At 41.5% G+C, this 20,120-nt stretch overlaps 1 long non-coding RNA gene across 1 annotated transcript in view; it reads left to right on the forward strand.

Moving 5' to 3' along the window:
• Positions 1-19,350, forward strand: part of LOC105491344 (uncharacterized) — a 240,515-nt gene extending 221,165 nt beyond the window's left edge. The window contains exon 3 of the long non-coding RNA XR_011616185.1: positions 19,218-19,350. This is a non-coding gene — a long non-coding RNA (uncharacterized lncRNA). The remainder of the gene's footprint in view (positions 1-19,217) is intronic.
• Positions 19,351-20,120: the final 770 nt, after the last annotated feature.

Here is a 20,120-nt window from a genome sequence, read left to right on the forward strand (position 1 = left end):
TTGCTGAAATAATTCTGCAAAGTCTGTGTCTCTTGTAGTGTGTATTCTCTGATGGCCTTGCTAAGACTCACCTTTCCTCACCCCTTAAAAAAAGTCCTTTAGCCTGGCTACTTAGGATTGCCCCGGTTTACAGGAGATGACTGTTCATTCGGTGTTTGGTCAAAGGTTGTGTTTAAGCATATGTGCTGGTGAGACTCCCTCCCTAGATGATGGGTCTGTGTGCAGTTTGGAGAGTACTTTCAAGTCTGCCTCGTGCCTGGCTCTGATTGCCCCTGAGCTGATGTAGCCTAGGGCATGCACATAGGTTTCCCATTCCCCAGAGCTGATGTGATCCTAAGAGACCTCTTCTCTCCTCTGGTTCTTTCTATTAAACTTTTCGCTGCTCTGGCAAGTTGCTTATATTGTAGAACTATCCGCTTCCTTTCAATGATTCTCCACCAAGGTGTCTGTTTCTAAGGCCCATAGCTTAGCACAGGGATCTAGTGGCTGAGATCTTCCTGCCAAACGGGTTACTTTATCTTAAAAAGTATATTTCACCTCAGCTAGAGTCTCCTGTTTGCCTGTTTTCTTTTTTTTTTTTTTTGAGACAGAGTCTCACGCTGTTGCCCAGGCTGGAGTGCAGTGGCGCGATCTCGGCTCACTGCAAGCTCCGCCTCCCGGGTTCCCGCCATTCTCCTGCCTCAGCCTCCTGAGTAGCTGGGACTACAGGCGCCCGCTGCCTGTTTTCTACCTTGGGCATAACTGTTGCCTTGAGGTTGAGATTAATCATTTCTAATCCATTTTATATGAGAACGGGCAAATTCCCTCAATTTTGAGTACCTCGAATCTGCTTCTGTCTCTGCTTTATTCCACTCATCTTGTATGGATGTTTTGATATTTACTCGTTGCCTGGACTTCCCAGACACCTGCGTCACTCTGTCCTACTCTTCTCTCATTGTCTTGTTGCCTGGAATTGTACTTAAATCTTAATTTGTGTCTGTTTCCAATCTTATGCCCTGATATGGTTTGGCTGTGTCCCCACCCGAATCTCATCTTGAATTTCTATGTATTGTAGGAGGGGCCCAGTGGGAGGTAATTAAATTATGGGGGCAGGTCTTTCCTGTGCTGTCCTCATGATAGTGAATGAGCCTTATGGGATCGCATGGTTTTAAAAATGGGAGTTTCCCTGCACAAACTTTTTGTTTCCCTGCTGCCATCCATGTAAGACATGACTTGCTTCTCCTTGCCTTCCACCATGATTGTGAGGCTTCCCCAGCCACGTGGAACTGTAAGTCCATTCAACCTCTTTATTTTGTAAATTGCCTAGTCTCAGGTATGTCTTTGTCAGCAGCATGAAAACAGACTAATACATGTCCATTCAAGTTTTCTGAGGGTTTTTGAGGTCTTACACTCAGTGTTAATTCTCAGAATTTCCGGGGCACCTCAGTCTAGTTTCCATCCTTTTCCTGCCTCCACTTTGCTTATTTGCTGGACATTGTTTCTCTCCTTTCATTCTACATCACCAGAAAAACATGGCTGCTGTGTGCGGCAGAGTCAGTCAAGGTTTGAGGGTCAGGGAGAGTGATTATATTGCACAGTGAGGAATAGTTGGAATTCTAGACTAACATTCACTCTTTGTAAATGTTCCCAGGTTGCCTGAGGATTTGTCACCAGCTGTTTTTCACCATAAGCCCAGCTGTGTTACTGGCTTGCTGCTGCTCACTGTCTCTCTCTTTATCAATTCCTTCATTTGTATTTTTTTCTTTTCTCCATTCCAGGCTTCCCAAAGAGGGAGAGAGGCCTCTCTGTTAGTTCTTTTTTTTTCGTTCCTGAGTGCTGATCTTTAAAAATCGTGGTAAAATATAGATAACATAAAATGTACAATTTTTTTTTTTTTGAGATGGAGTTTGGCTCTTGTTGCCCAGGCTAGAGTGCAATGACGTGATCTTGGCTCACCACAGCCTCTGCCTCCTGAGTTTGAGTGATTCTCCTGCCTCCGACTCCCAAGTAGCTGGGATTACAGGCATGCGCTACCATGCCAGACTAATTTTGTATTTTTGGTAGAGACGGGGTTTCTCCATGTTTGTCAGGCTGGTCTCGAACTCCCAACCTCAGGTGATCCACCCACCTCGGCCTCTCAAAGTGCTGGGATTACAGGCATGAGCCACCGCACCTGGCCATGTTAACTGTTTTTAAGGGTACAATTTTGTGACAATAAGGACATTCATCGTGTTAGGCAACCATGAGTATCCAGCTTTTCTACCATTCCAAGCAAAAATTTCATAACCATTAAACAGTAACTGCTCATTCTCCTCATCTTCTGCCCCTGGTAACCACTATTATATTTTCTATCTCTATGAATTTGCCTATTCTAGGTATCTGATTCTAGAATTGTATAATATCCTTTTGTGCCTGGCTTATTTCATGTAACATAATGTTTTCAAGGTTTGTCCATGTTGTAGTACATGTACATGATTTAAAATAGGCAAAGACTCTAAATAGATATTTCTCAAAAGAAGACATGCAAACACCCAAAATGCTCAACTCTACTTGTCATCAGGGAAATGCAAATCAAAACCTCAATGAGATAATCATGTCACCCCAGGCAGAATGGCTATAATCTGAAAGACGAACAAATAACAAATGCTGGAAAGGATTTGTTACAATTGAACGTATGTGCCACATTTTGTCCGTTGTTGATGGACATTGGGGTTGTTTCTACCTTTTGGCTGTTGTGAATAATGTTGCTATGAACATTAGCATACAATCATCTGTTTGAGTTCCTATTTTCAATTATTTTGGATATATATCTAGAAGCAGAATTACTAGATCCTATGGCATTTCCATGTTTAACTTTGTAGGGAACTACTGTTTTCCACAATGGCTGTGCCGTTTTACCTTCCCACCTGCAATGCACAAAGGTTCCAGTCTTGTTGTATCGTCACCAACATTTGTTGTTTTCCATTCTTTTGATGCCATCCTAATAAGTGTGAAATATCCAGCCCACTTTTGATCACCCTTCCCTTTCAAACTGCCAGGTAATAAATGAAGAATGAAGATTCTTTTTACTTTATTATGTAGAGCAAATTCTCTGAGAGAACAGGGAGAAGCTATGCATTATAAATTTGTCTGCTTTTTAATTCTGAAATACTTCTAATATGCCAAAATGTTTAAGGGATCATAAACTCTTATGTTTTAAAATCAGATTCCTCAGAGCTTATCATTTTGCCATATTTATTTCATATTTTGTGTTTTGTAGTTCTCTTTGCCTTGGTGGGCTATCTATTTCATCAATGGTTACCTGTCTATAAGCTGAATGAGACAATTAGAATATTTATTCCCTGCCTTAGGCAGGGCATTTTCCACATTCAGAATGAAGCTTTTCTTTATATGTTGGCAGACCCATTTGCAAAAAAGTCTTTCCACATTTCCCAAGTTACTTTAAAAATACCCTTATTACAGTTGTCTTCTAAGAGGTACACCTCAGAAGCTCCATTTTTTCACACAAGAAAACTAAAGTTTAGAAAAGAACAGAGGAAACATTTGAACCAGCAGATGGAAAAGATGAGGATTAACCCATTTATGCCTGAGGAAATGACCTTGAGCAGTGGGATATAAATAACTCCTACATGCTTAGCATTCCAATAATGGAACACTAGGGATAAATGGGGAGATGTTACACTAATTTTTTGTGCACTAATACATGAGTTCCAGGAAATGTTGCTACCATCATCTTTGGCATTGAATGAGTTGTTATGGGATGGTATCTCTTTACATGACTGAGAAAGTTCTCGTACTTGTAGATGCTTAAACTCACAGGAAGATCAGAGTAGCAGAATGTGAGGAGGTGCAAGTGAATGCAGGGGAGGGCTGGAGACACCAGGGTTCATGGCGTCTCTGGCAAAGGTGACACCCTAAAATTTTCAGAAGGAAATACAACGTTTGGGTTTAAAAATGATGCCAAAATTCTAGAAAGAATAGAAAAACTTAAGACAATAATGGTCATTGAAAAAAATAAAAAATGTACATGAAACTTTTTTTCCAGCTAAGGAAATTAACAATACATCATATTTAATGCTTTGTGGCTTATAAATGTACTCATGATTTCGTATGATTATTACGATTACCCTGAAAAACATCTTTTTCTGAATCTCATTTTGTAGATTTACAGAAAAGGAAAGGACACTATTTTTATTGCTCAGTTGCTATATGCTGGCCACGTTACAAAATTTATTTCTTGAACTGTCACAATAACCATGTAAGCATATTTTATTATTGCCATTTTATGGCTGAGGAGACTGGTATCACAGGTGCTAAGTGGCCAGCCCAGGGGCATACAGAGAAAAGCAGAGCAGAGTCTCCAATTTAATACTCTTGCTACCATCAGTGTTAACTTCTGGAAATTCTTAATCTGAAACTATAAATTTGTGCTGTTCAATATGGTGTCCCATTAGCCACGTATGGCTGTTTAACTTTGCTGATTATGTTGAAATGAAGTTCAAAAATTATTTCCTTGGTCATATTGGTAGTGGCGAATCCACATGTAGCAACTTGAATCTTGCCTCCTTGAAGGAAAGAATTTGTCCGAGGGGTGTAAGACAGAGTGACAGATCAAGGCAGGTTTGAGCAGGAGTGAGAGTTCATTAATAAGTTTTAGAGCAGGAACAAAAGGAAGTAACATACACTTGGAGGAGGGCCAGGTGGGCAACTTGAGAGATCCAAGTGTGCTGTTTAGTCCTTGACATGTTTTTTGTTTGTTTTTTTGTTTGTTGGTTTGAGACGGATTTTCGCTTTTGTTGCCCAGGCTGGCCTGCAGTGGTGCGCTCTCGGCTCACCACAACCTCTGCCTCCCGGGTACAAGCGATTCTCCTGCCTCAGCCTCCTGAGTAGCTGGGACTACAGGGATGTGCCACCATGCTCCCGAATTTTGTATTTTTAGCAGAGACAGGGTTTCTCCCTGTTGCTCAGGCTGGTCTCAATTCCCCACATCAGGTGATCCGCCCACCTCAGCCTCCCACAGTGTTGGGATTCCAGGCGTGAGCCACCAGGGGGCCCGGCCGACCTAGGATTTTAATACATTGGCATGATCCCCCGGTTTGTATCTCTTCCCCTCCGATTCTTTCCTTTGGGTGGACTGTTCGCACACACAGGGGCCTGCTGGCAAGTGGGAGGAGAGCGAGCACAGTGTGTTTACTCAGGTTGTGCACGTGTTCATTTGCGGCATTTTTCCCTTATCGGTTGAGTGTTCCTAGAGGAAGATCATGTACCAGTTAAACGCTGCCATTTTGCCTCTTCGTGTGCATGCTTGAGCCCACTCACCCACCTCCTGAGATCTTATCTGGAGGTTGCTGATCACCAGCTTCCGTGTATGTTTGTTTTCTTTCTTTCTCTATCTATCTATCTATCTATCTATCTATCTATCTATCTATCTATCTGTCTGTCTGTCTGTCTGTCTGTCTGTCTGTCTGTCTGTCTGTCTGTCTGTCTCTCTCTCTCTCTCTCTCTCTCTCTCTCTCTCTCTCTCTCTCTCTGTCTGTCTGTCTGCCTGCCTGCCTGCCTGCCTGTCTGTCTGCCTGCCTGCCTGCCTGCCTGCCTGCCTGCCTATCTATCGACTGCCTTTCCCTGTTGCTGGCTGTGACCAACTATTACTTTAGAGAGACAGCTTAACAACTGCCTGATCATCTCCTGATGGTCACCTGACATTCCTGGGGTGGGGGAGGCTCTCTCCTGCGCTGCTTAGTCTGCCTAACTATCTTCTCTAACAGTCACCCTTGTCACATTTCACATGCTCAATAGCCACCTGTAGCTGGTGGCAGCCGTGCTGGATAGTGGAGCTGTGAAGCGTTTCGGTCACTGCAGAGGTTCTGTTGAACGGGACAGCTAGACAGCCTGTGTCCAATGTCTGATACCTTTGTTACCTGTGCATATACCAAAGAGTGAAAAAAAAAGGAATCAAGAAAATGAGGTAGTGGAACAGAAAGCAATACCAATGAATCCAGTACTTCAACATGTGGGGAGAGGTAGCAAATTATTGAGTGTTTGTACATCGGGGAAGAGGGAGACAAAGGAAAGATCTCTTCATCTCAGCATATGGAAAGCAGCAGCAGGAGGTTGTGGGGAGGAAGTATTGGTAAACGTGGTAGTTAGGGAATAAGTATTTGAGTGTCCCTAGGATGTTCAGTTCTATACTAGGTGCTTGAGGGTACATATTAAAAATAGACATGCTCTAGTGCACGGTTTGTGGATCCTGTGATTTCTCAGAACTCCCAGAAAAGCAGCTGACAACGTATTGTAGAACCATGCAGATAAAAACCATTCATACCATCACCAGTCATACAGAATATTGGCTATTATTTTCTTCTTCAACAAATGTGGGAGATAGTTTGCCTCAGGCAAAATAGTATTTTACACATGGTTTCCCCAAAGCCATGTGCATATTGAGAGGTCTTCTCAAAATGTTTGCATTTGTTCCTCCAAAAAGAAATTTGCATGACATTTCTTTTACATTTAGAATTGCATTCTGTCTAGAAAGCAAATCCTGGCTTTTTATATTCAGATTCAAAGCTTGCTGATATAAAATCTGCCAGAAAAATGTGTGTTCCAAATTAGCTGCTTTTTTGAGCACAGCAGACTTTTTTTTTTTTTTGACCATCGAAATAATTTTTGGAGAAAATTTTAACATCATGTTACCCTCTTTCTTGGTTGAGAAAACCATTGATGGTGACTCAAGGATCTGTCTAGTTTTCTGCTTACAGAAAATTGAACCTGGATTCCATTTTGATGGAACTGCCAGTAGACGGAGATGTATGCTGGCCACTTGATGTCACAGTTGTTCTGTGTAAAGTCCATTAATAGAGTATTTGACAGCACTAGCGGGAAAAAAAAACTAGACTCAAGATAGTTGATAATCAATGTAATGAGTAAAGATGGGTGAATTACTCAGGTTGAATGAAAACTCCTAGTAAAATTCCTCAAATTCACCTTCCAAATTGACTTCATTGAACATCATCAATGAATACCAGTAGTTCTGAGCTCTCTACTTGCACTTGACCTTAAACATTGGTATTTGTAAAAGGAAATTGTGATCCTTAGTAGCCTCCTCTTTGAATAGATACAAAAGTTTTTATGTTAGCTACACATAGTTAGTTTTCAACAGCATGTTAATATACAATTGGAACTGAAGTAGAAAAAAGTCCAGTTAATATGTAGGGCAAACAAAAGCATCCTTTTGATATTGCAATTGACATGGTTGACTTGTCAATCATACCTATTTCTGCCTGAAAAGGTTAGGCTTCCTTTTGCTATCAGATTGAAGGTCAAGGAGAAAGTACTTGCTTAACCCTTTGACACTGAAGTGGACTAACACCTAAAGCATCCAGGACAAATAATTGTATCTCTCATCCTTGTTTTCAGAGTTGGAGCCAGGACAGCCTTCCTCAAAAAGAGGTATCAGATTTATTTATGGCTTGCAGCCATGAGTCTTTGAATTTTTCACTTTTGGGTCCAATTTCTCTTTTTCAATGAACTCAACATCGCTTCCTTGAAAATGCTACAGCAAGTTAAAAATTATAGTTCTAGTTTTGTTTTGCTTTTCTATACTCTCCATTGTAGAATACTTACCATGATTAATTCTAAAGTGGCTGGACTCAAGCAGCAGTTATGGTCTGGTGGCAGAGATCATAACTGACTCTCAGAGATCTTAACTCACCCCTGAATAGCTATGCGAGGAGGCAGAACCAGTGGTACGGCTACCTGGTGTGGGTGTGGCAAATGGTTGCAGTAATATTCCTGCCTCCCATTATCATACCCATACTGGCTGTGGATTTATCTGTGTGACTTGCTTTGTTCAATGGTGTGACAGCAAATGTGACGGAGGCAGAGGCTTGAAAAATGCTTAGACGTTTAAGCTTTTCCCTCTCTGGATGCCATTTGGAACTCTGAGGCCACCATGCAAAGAAGCCCAGGCTGGAGGATGAGAGACCACATGGAGCAGAGACCAGCAATCTCAGCTGGGGTCCCAAGCTGCAACCACCAGACATATGAGTGAGACCATTAGGGCTCAGCTGATTCATCAGTTTACCCCAAAGCTCAGCCAAGCTGGGCTAAGGTAGCTACATCACCTGGCTAACCTACAGAATATCCAGTGAAACACCTTTTGGTTTTATTGATGTAAAAATTTTAAAAATATTACCAAATTTCTGCATTTATCTGTATTGTTTCTTTCCCTCTACTCTCTTTGGATTTTTCTTTTTCTACTTTCTTAAACTGGAGGCTTAACTTAGTAATTTTCAGTCTTTTAAAGAAGTTGAGAAACCTTGCTTTAGAGGTAGAACTAATGGGAGTTGGTGATGGATTGGACGTGGGGAGTAAGGAAGTCAGTGGTGTCACAAACATCTGCCAGGTTTTGGAATAAATTTAGGTTGGCTTTTTCGTTGCTCTAAATACCCCAGATGGGTTGACCTCATTTGTGTCAGTTCAGGTTTAACAGAGGTCTTTGAAATCTCCAGATGGTATCATAGCTTTTGCTATATTTTTTGTGAGAGGAGCATAAAGATTGTACTGGTCTGACAGAATTACTTGAGAATTAAATGAGATAATATGAAGCATTTGATGTGCATGCTAAGCGACAACTGTTTTAAGTTACTACTATTGTTGTTATTCAGACAGTGCAGATCCCAGCACGGACATTCTTACCGAAGACCATGATGAATGTGGCAGGGTCTTCTACCAAGATAGGAACCACTTCCTCAGTGCTGGGTTCTCTGAAATGAGTCCTCAGCCTGCCTCCAGCTTGCCAGACCCGTTTGCCTTTAATTCATTGCCTTGATTGTATTTTATGTTTAAACCATGTCCTTGTCCTAGTCATTAGATCTTGTTCCTTGATACCACTACACACTGGTTCTTCATGATCTCCTGTTCAGAACATGAAGAAATGCAGGTACCGGGGAGGCGTGGACTCAGTAATCACATGAAATTATAAGCCTATATTCTGCATTATTAAGCTTCTCAAGACTGGATTTCTCTTAAATTTCCCAAGTCATTTAAACATGAAATGAATGCTTAAAACAAAAACAAAAAAAAAGCAAGTCTTTATTTCCAGGGGACAGAGTCTGGCCATCCCTCCCATCCTATCCATTTAGGAACTGGGGGTTCCCTGGAGCAAAGGCGGGCTGTTGATCCCTGCCCTCCACATTTATGGCACTGGCCGCTTTGTCCCGAGCAGCTTTCTTGGCTCTTTGTTCTTGAATTCCATTTCCCTTGAATTCTGTTAAATTGTCATACAAAGTTACTCTTCTTTCTATTGTAAGAAACTATTTCCCTTTTCCCTTGTGCACTCTCTCAATAATTACAATTCTTTATTTCCACAAATTGTGCAAGCATGATGTCTGGTATCTGTACCCAAGCTTGGCGCTTTTTATTAGCTCCTGCTCTGCTTGCAACAGGAACGGCCTTCATTCTCTGTGCGGTAGATGGAAGGTATGCCTCGCTTCAGGCCTGATGACTGCAGGGGCATATTGGATGGTGCTGGATGCCCTGTTGGTGCCCAACAAGTAAGCTCCAATGCTGATGAGAATGTGCAGGCCAGCGGAGAGCCATCCATTACCTCCCTCTGTCATGGTGTTGAAGTTGAGTGGTGCAGGAGGCGTATCCGTGCCATTAGCCTGGTGGTTTGGGTAGTATAGCAAGGCCAGACTGCATTTGTTAAATCTTGATGAGTGTGAAATACCACTACACCCCACTTTTGGTAATTGCATCTGATTATTGCTGGCCAAAAGAACACAGCTCATCCATCCCGATGACCTGTTGTAGAATTCTGGCTTGGTTTGTGGGTCCTTTATATATCAGAGGAAACATGGTTGAAAGGGGTGCCTTCGCTGTGCGGCATCACTAAAGGCCTTCCTGGTCACATGGCACTATTGGTACGTGGTCTTTTTCGATGATGAAAATAACCTTGCCTCAAGGAGGATCTTTCTCTTGGCGGAGCAAAGTTGAAATGCAGAAGTAATCAGCGATTTATTTTATATCTTTGGGTCATGAGCAGCAAACCAACCACCAGATCATAAAAGGGAACACTGAACATTAAAAAAAAAAAAAAAAAAAAAAGTCGGTGCCTGCGTATGGCCTCCTGCCATTTTGAACTTGAGAAGCATAGAATTGAGATTCTTTTCCTGGTTTTGCAAATTTCTTCACCTTTTGCTGCTCCCTTGATAGAAACTGTAAATCGTCTTAAATTAAATAAGGTGCCTGATTTCATTTCATTTCTAAAAAAAATTTTAGGTTTTGCACTTTACCACTTAAAAGCGCTCTGCATGTCACTCACACAGAGCATTTTGAGTTGAATGGGAACTACTGAGAACTCTGTTTTTTAACAGAGAAGATCGTGTTCTATCATAACAGTAACTGCTGCCACTGAAGTAATTTTGAGATGACATAGCTTTCAGTCTCAGGTGCCACAAATACAAGAGCCTTATTCTCCAAGTGCTTTAAGGAAAAACTGTGATTACAGTTTCTTCCATGGCTGCCTTGATTCAGAACCTGAAATTCTTTAAAAGCACCTTCCAGATTTGCACGGTGGAGGGAAATTTCATCTGGGCAGTTTTGTGCAGGATCTGGGAGGGGTGCTAGTGGGGAGGGAGGCTGGGAGCAGAGATTCTTACAGTTGGAAGAAATAACTACTTAAAGCAAACACTAATGATTTAAAATGTTATTCCTTCTGTGCTTTTAGAAAAAAAAATAAAATTAAAGTAATAAAGGCTCACAGCCTGTGCCTCATCTCCAGTCACTCTGCTGAAATTCCCAAGGGGGTCTCAGCTCCCCTCTCCTCTCTTTAAAAATGGTGGACCTGGAACCACTTACAGCAGAAGTTTAATAAGAGGCAAATGTGTTTTATATTTTGTATCTTGTTAAGTGAAAAAAGATGGATTCTCTCAAGTAGTCTCTTGGTGCAGATTTGAGTGGTCTGTGCACGTAAGCATGGGGATGCTTCGCCAGCCGGCATCCCTGTTCTAGTCCCCCCGGCTACTTAAAATCCCCCCTCCCATGCTAGCACCTCCCACCCCAGAGCCAGCAGAGATGAAATTGCTTCATTTAGAGAATAAATCTGCAGATCCAGGAAACTTGTTTCTATCTGATTTGCTGATAATTTACTTCTCATTTGATTTGGTGGAGGGAAGGAAAAGGGGAAGAAAAAACCCCGTCTCAGCTCACCTACCCTTCCTCAAAGAAAGAGGGATTGCTGTACAGGTTGGAGAAAATCATGATTGAAAGCAACTGAAAAAAAAATTAAAGATTTATGCAAAGGTTGTACATTTATTAGAGGAAAAGGAGGGAAAACCTTGCACCTGTGATGGAGTGACCCTTCCCCCGCCAGAAAAAAATCTTCACTTCAAGTAGCTCATTGGAAACTGGGCAAGGGAGAATGATTTAAAAAATGTATTTTACCTTGGGTATATAATTTTACAATGAGACACATTCCCTTTCTGGTAATTTTTTTTTATGACCTTTGGGTGCCAGATAGCGCCATTCCTGCTGTCTGCTTTCACTATTCAGCGTTGAGGAAGCCCATTATATCTGTCTTTGATCCGGAGATCGGGATTGCTAAAACTGATGGCCACAATTAAAGACAGTCCTGTTGAAAACCTGACCTCTGTCTGCTCTCAACTGCATGTAAACTTTTCAATATGGATGTAATTTGGTATTAAATTACCCATGCTTTATTGCTTTTTAGTACAGCCCTGTCTGTTGCCTTTTAAAGATAAAGGTAACATAAAAGAAAAATTGTGGTGTGTCTGCATAATTATGTAATTATAAACTTGTTTTCCTACATTCAGAAAACCCTTTGTGTGTGTATGCATCTATTGAAAAGTAATAGGCTGGTAGGATTGGAGAAGAAGCCTTTATATTTTTTCCCCCGATCTGTTCAACTTAGACATATGCTGTGCAAGCTAGGTCACTGCATTTAACTGTTCTAATCTTGGCTTTCAGAGGGCATTCTTGATTAAGAAGTGAGGTAGGTTTGTAAGATGTTGCTATGCTTATTCTTTAGAATTGGCTAAATAAGGATGGAGTTTATGCCAAGGCTCTGAGGCAAAACCGACCTGTTCTTCCAAAGGTTGGGTCCATCATAGCCAAATGGTAACGTCCCAAATGTCTGGAATGAGCTCTTGGATTATTTCAACCTTATCATGCTTGAAATTAAAAATGATGGCTGGCATTTTCACTTCTAATATTCATGTTGGTGGCTAATTCTGCTGAGGGGGGAACCCAAGAGGAAGCTTGACAGGAGCAGATTCCCTCTGACATGGCAGAGCTGCCTGTCCCTCTCAGTTCTACCAGCTACAGCTCTGTTTCTTCAGCTTCGAAGCGCATAAGCTATCATTAGAATTTGATGTGAATTTCCAGAATGGCATTTGCTGAATAGAGATAGAAGATCTGTTGGGAGGGATAGTTAAAATCACAATCCCATAATAAAACTTGGAGGAAGAAACACTGTCGGGCCTCCGTAAACGTGCAGTAATCCGTGCGTAAGTAGAAAGTTTTGAGCTTGCTTCCTCCTCTTGTTAAATATTCCATGGCAACGTTTTCTAGAAGATCTGTGTGAAATGCCAAGCAGATAAAAAGTGGATAACAGAACAAATGACCCAAGGGAAGCCAAATAGGTGGCTCTAGATACCTTAAAACATAAGAAAGCAAAGGTTTCAGGTTGCTGGGGAAAGCGTCTGCAGAACTGAGGCCAGCCCATCTCGCCTTCCTTGCCGGAACCACTGTGGAGTTGTGTGTCTGGCTTGCAGCTCCCCTGGCCTGGTCCTCTGAGCACGCTGGAGAATTGTGGTCTGACCCATGTTGTCATTCATCGGGTTGCTCTGTAACAATTGCATTTCATGGAAAACATAGGCTATGTGCACTTTTATCAGCTCTCGTGTAAAAAGGTAATTCCAGAATATCGAGGAAATATTGAAAAGAGATTCCATGCTAGATTGTGCTTTTTTGAGACAAGATATTACTCTGTTGTCCAGGCTGGAGTACAGTGGTGCAATCATAGCTCATTACAACCTCAAACTCCTGGGATCAAGTGATCCTCTTGCCTCAGCTGTCCATGTAGCTATGACTACAGGCACACTCCATCATGCCTAGTCTTTTTAATTTATTTATTTATATTTTTAAGAGATGTGGTCTTGCTATGTTGCCCAGGTCCAGGTTGGCCTCAAACTCCTGGACTCAAGTGATCCTCTCACCTTGGTCTCCCAGAGTGCTGGGATTATAGGCATGAGCCACTGTGTCAGGCCCCATTCTAGATTTAATCCTACCTCTCCCAGCATAGATTGCCTTAGGGCCTGAAATCAAAGAGAAGGCTCAGCTCCAGGGAATTTCTCACCAAGCTATGGTTTGAACAGGCTCATTCTTTTTTCTTTTGTATCGTCTTTCCTCTGATGTACTTAGTAGGAATGATGAGATGGCCAGTGCATTAGATACAGTGGGGGTGAAGGGTCAGAAAAGGGGCTAGATCTGAGCTTCCCAAGGTGGTTGCCACTAACCCTGTGTGGCTACTGGTATTTAAATTAATTAAAAGTATCAAACTTCCAGTCCCTTAGTCACACCTCCTACATTTCAGATGGTCAATAGCCACATGGTGCTGGTGGCACCCATCTTAGATATTGCAAATATGGAATATTTCTGTCATGGCAGGGAATTCTTGAGCAGCACTGGGGTAGACTCAGAATCTCTGCCCCACTCTCACTTTGGCCAAATCACTCCACTTAATTCATCTGTAAAGTGAATAATAATCATGATAGTACTAATAATAGTACCTTCTTCTTGAGGCAGTTGTTGGGATAGTCGAATGAGAGAATGCCTATAGAGCACTTTGTAGAATGACTAGAACACCGCTGTCCAGTAGAACTTTCTGCTGTGATAGAAATGTTTTATATCTGCGTTGCTCATATGGTTGCTACAAGCCACATGTGACTATTGAGCACTTAAGATGTGGCTGATGTGATTGAGAAACTAAAGTTTTGGTTTTGTTTACTTTTAATTAATAGACAATGAAATTTAGGGCAGGTGTGGTGACTCATGCCTGTCATCCCAGCACTTTGGGAGGCCAACGTGGGAAGATTGCTTGAGGCCAGGAGTCTGAGACCAGCTTGGGCAACATAATGAGACCTTTGTCTCTACACATAATAATAATAATAAATGAGCCAGGCATGGTGGCACATGTCTGTGGTCCCAGCTACTCAGAAAGTTGAGGTGGGAGGATAGCTTGAGTCCATCCAGGTGGTTGAGGCTACAGCGAGCTGTGATTGTATCACTGTGCTCCAGCCTGGCTGATAGACTAAGACCTCGTCTCAAAAAAAAAAAAAAAAAAAAAAATTAAAAAAGAAATTTAAATATCCATGTGGGACTGTGATTACTGTCCTGGACAGTGCAGGTTTAAAACAGCACTTGCTCCATAAACATTAGCTTTTATTTCTGTGGATTATCTTTTTTTTTTTTTCTTTTGAGAAGGAGTTTTGCTCTGTCACCCAGGCTGGAGTGCAGGGGCGTGATCTCGGCTCACTGCAAGCTCCGCCTCCCGGGTTCACGCAGTTCTCCTGCCTCAGCCTCCCGAGTAGCTGGGACTACAGGCACCCACCACCACGCCCGGCTAATTTTTTGTATTTTTCGTAGAGATGGGGTTTCACTGTGTTAGCCAGGATGATCTCGATCTCCTGACCTCGTGATTCACCCGCCTTGGCCTCCCAAAGTGCTGGGATTACAGGTGTGAGCCACCGCGCCCAGCCTATTTCTGTGGATTCTTTCAGCAACCTGCAAAAGGTGGATAATGATACATCACAGGTTTGTTTTGAGGTTTCTGTAAGAGAATGTTCACAAAAGCACTAAATAGTTATTAAGATATTTTTGTTGCTATGTGTTAAATTTTCTTGCAAATCGAAGGCTTATGGAAACAGAAAAGTTATGAATAGGAATCACAGGGTATTATGAAATAATAAAGGATCAAATAATATAGCTATGTTTAAATGCTCCAGTAAGTTTGAATTCTAAGAATGTTAAAACGTGTAAGTTCAGAAGACTAGTGACAGGCTTATCATTTTTTTTTTTTGTCTCCTTAATGTTGTGTTACCATTCATATATGGGCTAAATTTGGTATTTTAACAATGGGCTTTGGGTCAGCTGAGTTGCTTTTTAGTACTGAATATTTGAATCTGGCAGTATTCACGCTTATTTTTGCAGATGGCCATAGGTTTAGCCATAGAATCCTCCTCTTTTTTTTTGAGATGGAGTCTTGCTCTGTTGCCGAGGCTGGAGTGCAGTGGCACGATCTCAGCTCACTGCAACCTCCGCCTCCCGGATTCAAACCATTCTCCTGCCTCAGCCTCCCAAGTAGCTGGGACTACAGGTGCCCGCCACCATGCCTGGCTGATTTTTTGTGTTTTTAGTAGAGACGGGGTTTCACCATGTTAGCCAGGATGGTCTCGATCTCCTGACCTCGTGATCCACCCACCTTGGCCTCCCAAAGTGCTGGGATTACAGGCATGAGCCACTGTGCCCGGCCAGAATCCTCTTTTTAAATGCAGATACTTGAAGCTGTGCAATGGAAGAGAGGCTCTATGGTGCTAAAATAAAAGGTTTTAGCTAAATCTGCAAAGCAGGCAGATTTGCTTATGATTTCCTTATTTGTAGAATTAGTTGGAAACAGTGTCTACAAAATTTCACTAGTGTTCGATTGTATATACTGTTGTGTTGTTCGGTGGAGATTTGTTACGCTGTTCTAACTAAATCATAAGCTCCTTGAAGACAAAGTCAAAGTCAAAGTTTTATACTCATCCCACATCTAACACAATGCTGTTGGTAGGTATTCTGTGAATACTTGTTGACTTACTGTTGATTTTTCTCTATTGATTGCCTTTTTTTTTTAAAATAACACCCCATTTTATTATGCGGTTGTGATACAGTGAATATAGTAAGGCCCTCTGTGACAATGAATAATGATTCTGCATTTATTTATATTCACAGAACCTCTGGTGGCTTTGCCACTGTGTCCCAAGGACTAACAGGAAGCCCTAATTTTAGGAAAATCAGATAGCTTGGGTCGTCAGCATTGCCTCTAACAACTCTTTAAAGACCTTCACTTATTTGATCACTACACCTTTTCATTTTAGGAAAAAGATTTCATTTTGTCCTGAAACATTTGGTAAAAATTACAGTGTCTATTTTAAAAAAAATCATTATCAATTAAAATTAAGCATGTAACAGAGGCTGCAGTTTGGGACAACTTTAACGATCCAGTTTTGTAAAAGATCTGAGGATAATGTAGCTGCTCCTGCTAAAGTATTCCACCAAATTTCTTGGTCCATGTCCATTTTAGCATTTCTTTGCTTAAAAAAATGTTTTGGAAGTTCACCAGAAAAGCCAGTTGTAAGAGATGTGTGCCTACTCAAATAGACTTGACCTGAGCCTAGAATTTTAGAGTTGAAAGGAACCTTGGAGCTCAAATGGTCTGGTATTACAGAGGTTAATTAACTGACTCATGATTACGCACAGCCAAGATCAGGTTCAATTCAACTCTGAAGGGCCCACTTTACTTGCCAGTGTAGACACAAGACATGATTCACTTACATAAAAATGCATCATGAGCTCAGTGCTAGTTTAACCCCAATTGTTACAATTGTGCTACCTTGTGGGCCCTCTGCTACATTTTTATTAATCCCTAACTCCTCATTGAGATTACTTTATTTAAATGTCATCACCCAGCTCTAAAATATGCTTTCAAAATAACCGTGGTGGCCATGGGATACAAAGTAGTGGGAGAAAAAAAGGAAGCAGTAGAAGCCAACTGCTGTTTGATATGTAGACACGTTTCAGTCCCCTGGGACCCTGGTGGTGGGACTGAGTCAGGCTTTACAACCAGGCCTGGACATCCCAGCTGTGCGCAGCATTCAGAGGGGGACTGCCATCGCCACTGGCAGGGTTGTGCCTTGGAGGCATTTGGGTCATTGGTGGAGTAGGATCAGAGGAAAGGTATAAAAAGTGAGATGAAGCAAAGGGGTCTATAAACTAAAGTCTTATGATACAAGGTGGGGTGGGGGAGGCTCCTGGCATTACAGAGAAGATCAGAGTGAGTTAATAAGTTTGGGGTGCTGGCGACTGAAACCAGATCACTGGTGCCTGCCAGCTGGAAAGGGGTGTTATCCCAGGTGGATGGCGACCTGGTCAGCTCTATTACAGCGTGTGCCTTAGTATTCATTTCTCTCCACTCCTGTTCACTTTTTTCAATCCTTTATCAAAAGACAATGAAGGGTTGGCCTTTTCTCTCCCATGCTGATATAGGTAAAGGCACAGAGTGATGGTGCCAGCCTTAATTCCCCAAAGAAAAGGAGATCCAGATTTATGTGAATACCTTTAGTTCTGAAACAAGAAAAGATAAAACGAGTTGCATTCATGTATTCATGAAGCAGGCAGCATGTGTACTGGCGAATTCTGTACAAATTCACGTATTGTTCCATCCCTCTTATTTCTGAAGGCCCTGTGTTCATTTCCCCTCAATAACATGAAAGCCATTTGAGCACGACTGAATTTTCAGATTTAAAACGAGGTATGCGCAGTGCAAAACTGTCTTTTGTGTGTGTGTTTGTGTGCAACAAGTTGATTAAAAGATCAGTGTGATTCCACTGGGAACAAAAGCTTTTTTTCTGATTTATGAGATTTTTCTATCAGTAAAACTAAAGGATATCTTCCAGCTAGGAGAATCATGGCCACGGGTCAGTATTTTGACATCTTGATAAAGATGGTGAGCGGCGACAAGCAGCCAATTTTCCTTTCTTGGTTTGTATCACTTGGCTTGCTTGTCTGTTGAATGGTGTTCTATCTTTGATAACTGGAAGGACAACTTTAATGGGGACTGGGGAAAAACTGGGTCTAGAACAGTGGTCCTCAAAGGTTTGTTTGTCCACAAATTACTCAGGGGACTTGTTAAAATAGAAGTGGGTTGTGATTCAGTGGTTCTGGACTACAGCCCAGGAATCTGCAGTTTATATACATAGCCCAGGTGATTCTGATCTGTGGCCACACTTGGAGGGCTATTGGTCTAGGACAACGGTGGGGAATCTACCGCCTATGGGCCAAATCTAGCCCATTGCCCATTTTTGTAAATAAAGTTTAATTGAAACAGTCGTCCTCGTTGGTCTTTGTGTTGTCTGTGGCTGCTTTTGCAGTATGTGCGTGGACCTACCTGGCAGATACATGATAGTTGAATAATTGCAACAGAGGCCATATGGCCCACAAAGCTTAAAATATTTACTAATATGGCCCTTTATAGAAAATTTTTGCTGACTCCTGGTCTAGGAAGAGATTTGTTTTACTTGCTGATGTAGGTCAACATTATATCTATGGGTATGGATGTATTTGTATGTGTATGTATATGTACGTGTGTGTGTGTGTGTGTATAACTGGCTCTATAACTTATTAGACTTGTGACCGTGGACAAGTTAATTAAGCGCTTTAAGCCTCAGTTTTCTAATCTGTGAGAACGGGATGATGGCAGTATCGACTCATGGGGTGGTGAGGATGCTAAGAGACAGTGCAAGTGAAGTGTTTGGTATTGTGTCTGGCTCATGCGAAATACCCAATGAATGCTGGCTCTCAGTATCATTGACATCCTCATACGTGTGGCATGTCGCTACTGAGCTGTGGGATATTGAGGTCAGCAGATTCTGCTACCCTGACTGTTTCAACCTCCCGTGATGACAATGTTCAGCACTTTGGAGAGCCCAGACCCTGGGTCTGTCAATTCTGAACTGAGGTATTTTTTTTTTTTGGAGGCATGATCTTCTCTTATTAAATGTCATTTCTAATTTTCCCCTTGAATACACAATTTCAAGGAGGTGCCTGTACCTTTGGAAGTGGTTATTCCAGTCTCCTTTGAAAAATATTACTTAATTGTAGCCATGAAACTCCATTCACCATCAAAATTTCCATCAAACAACAGAGCCAATGTATGGCAAATTAAGATAAGGACTGCAAGGAACCCACGCATCTTGCTATGCTTCCTTCAATCTGCAAGTGAATATTGATGGTGGATAGGATACACATGCAGATTTTGTATGCAATTGTGGGAAGATCTGCCTATCAGCCAATGGCTATTTTCTTGCTCTGTTTATTAGCCAAGGCCTAAGTAAAAAAAAAGGAAAAGGAGCTGACAACACAAGATACAGTTTTAACATTATCTTTGGCTTTTATTTTAGAAAAAAAGACCGAGTTTGTCCTTGAAGAAGCAAAGAAAGAGAAAGTCACTATCATCATTGACATCATCATCAAAAATTTCTCTTGTACCTACTGAGGGCAGGGACAGGCGTGGGGGCTCTGAAACACTCCTCCAACTGTATTGTAAGTCATTGATTCTCAAGGAGGAACTAGTTCTGCTTCCCAACTATGGACATTTTGGTTTTCATAACTGAGAGAAAGAGTATACAATTGGTATCTAGTAGGTAGAGGCCAGGGATGCTGCGAAACATCCTACAATGCATTGGACAGCACCCATCCACTCTTCCACGGAGAATTATCCGGTCCAAAAATGTCAATAGTGCTGTGGCAGAGAAATCCTGATTCCTGCGGAGAAAAATCCATGTCCTCTAGTTGCTGGGCTAGCTCCTGACATTGGTAGGACAGGGGATTATGACCCATTTCTTGCCTCGAGGCCACCTCCAAAATCTTTTTCCTCCCTTGCAGTCTTGCTGCCACTGACTGCATTGTTATACCCGGAAAGTATGCTTCTTGATTAAAGCAGTTTATAAAGGTAAAACATATTTACCCAGGGAAGATTATAACAGAATGATTGAATCAGGATATGATCCATAGAATTTTGGAGGTAAATGAATCCTGTCCTTTGCTGTCATCTAGTTCTTGGTGATTCAAGATCATTTTGACTCACTTATAGCCAAACATTATTTAAAATTTTAACCATCAAATATTTAGCTTAATACATGACAAGACTTATTTAAATGTTGATATTTTAAAATGCAGCTACTAAAATCAGAAATTTTAATAGTTAATAGTATTTAACAAAATGTTAGACAAGTATAATCGATATCAAAACTTTTTTCTAAAGATTAATTTTAGTAAAAATAATTGTTTTAAAAAGTGAGTTG

The sequence above is a fragment of the Macaca nemestrina genome, chromosome 18 (assembly GCF_043159975.1).
Source record: "Macaca nemestrina isolate mMacNem1 chromosome 18, mMacNem.hap1, whole genome shotgun sequence".
In the NCBI taxonomy this organism is placed as follows: Eukaryota; Metazoa; Chordata; class Mammalia; order Primates; family Cercopithecidae; genus Macaca; species Macaca nemestrina.